This window comes from Callospermophilus lateralis, unplaced genomic scaffold (genome assembly GCF_048772815.1).
Source record: "Callospermophilus lateralis isolate mCalLat2 unplaced genomic scaffold, mCalLat2.hap1 Scaffold_862, whole genome shotgun sequence".
NCBI lineage: Eukaryota > Metazoa > Chordata > Mammalia > Rodentia > Sciuridae > Callospermophilus > Callospermophilus lateralis.
The window spans coordinates 21,518-23,504 of NW_027516716.1; positions in this window are offsets into that span (position 1 = coordinate 21,518).

Consider the following 1,987-nt stretch of genomic DNA (forward strand, 5'->3'; position numbering starts at 1 on the left):
TTACTTCTTTTTATGTGGTGCTGAGGATCGAACCCAGTGCCTCATGCAAGCTAAGCAAGCAGCTCTACCACTGAGCCCCAGATCCAGCTCTGGACAGCCTTGTTTAAAAAATAAGAAGCCAGTCATGGTGGCATGACCTTGTAGTCCCCGCTGTCCCCACTGTACAGGATGCTGTGACAATGAGAATCACTGGAGCCCAGGAGTTGGAAGCCAACCTGGTAAACATAAGCAAGACCTCGCCTCAAACATAAGATAAAGCCAGGCACGGTGATGCCCACCCAGCTACTTGGGAGGCTGAGGCAGCTGCTTGGGAGGCTGAGGCAGGAGTATTGTGAGTTCAAAATTGGCCTCTGCAAAAGCGAGGTGCTAAGGGTTGGGTTTGTGGCTCAAGTAGCAGAGCACTCAGCTAGCACATGTGAGGAACAGGATTCCATCCTCATCACCATAAAAAAATAAAGATATTATGTCCACCTAAAACTAAAGAATATATTTAAAAAAAGGTGCTAAGCAACTCAGTGAGACCTTGTCTTTAAATAAAATACAAAATAGGGCTGCAGATGTGGCTCAGTGGTCAAGAAATTAGGCTTTTTCCCAATTGTCTTACTAATGAACACATGTCATTTAGAAAGTGGATTTTCCACTCTACCCTTCTGTCGTAAATGTACTTTTTCTCATTTTTTCCCTAAAGAGGCTGTGAATTCTCGATATTTTTCTTTTAAATTATACATTTCAGCTTTAGATTATCCCATTGGTTCCAAGTTCTATAGAATACAATTGAAAATCACCAGGAAGGAGCCTGAATGCTGTTTTGACTACATATTTTCTTCATTAGATATTATAGTCCATCACTTCTAGATTTGGCCCTCCATAAGCTTCAGAGCATGGACACAGTTCAGCCACATTCACAGCAGAGGTGTGACAATTGTTGATTCCAGTTTCCAGTAGAATATTCTTCATTTGCATCTGAGTTCTCATCAGCATGGTCCTTACTGTCTGTATTTCAATCAGCATTCTGTTCATGGCCATTTATCCCATCTTTCCGATATTTCAGTTCTTTACAGGTTTAAGGCTCTGAGAGGAGTCCCTCTTGGATGCATCACAACATGGCAGGCGCCATGTTGTGTATCTCTCAAATCTATATCTTATCTCTTTCTCCTTATAAAACCACCAGAACTCCATCAAAGGGGCTCCATCCTAATGAAGGAATCAAACCTAATCATTTTTCAAGGGCCCTACCACTAAACACCATAGTCCAATTAGTTTCTACCTTCTTTAATATCATTGACATAAGATTTTTGTAATTAAATTCCTTCATGAGTTCAGAGAGACAACCCGTTTTCATACATAGCCTCCAACGTATATTCAATTCATCATGAAAGAATTACTTAGACAACCTCTATCATAGTCTTCCAACAATACTTTTATTAAAAAGTGGAGAAGTTTATAATATCCTTCAATTAGCATTTTGAAAAACAAAAACCATAAATATGATAATAAATTCACCTGTATTTTAAGTTTAACATGGCTTGTATTTTAGTGTTTTATCATACATCTGTATGTAAGGTGCATTTATGAAGACTTCTTTTTAAATACAAAAATAGTATAAATTTAAACTTATATGCTTATATGTCTATATATGACCAAACACCCAATGAACATATTTTGTACTTTTTTAACTTGAGCATTTGTAATCTAATGTCTCTCCAGATCAATAATCTTCAAAAATAATTTGAAACTATTTTGCCGTATACTATCATAGTAATAAGGTGTAAGATATTAACCAATATATTATTATTTATAATTCATACAGATTAAAGTATATAACACATTTTTATATAAATATTTAACCTGAATATCAAGAATGATTGAAATTGGAATTACTAGATCAAAAGTATACAGTTTAATAAAAGTACACACATACTCCAAAATTTTGGCAAATTTCTTCAGAAAGTTTAGGAAGTGAAAATTCTTATATCAGTTTAACTTT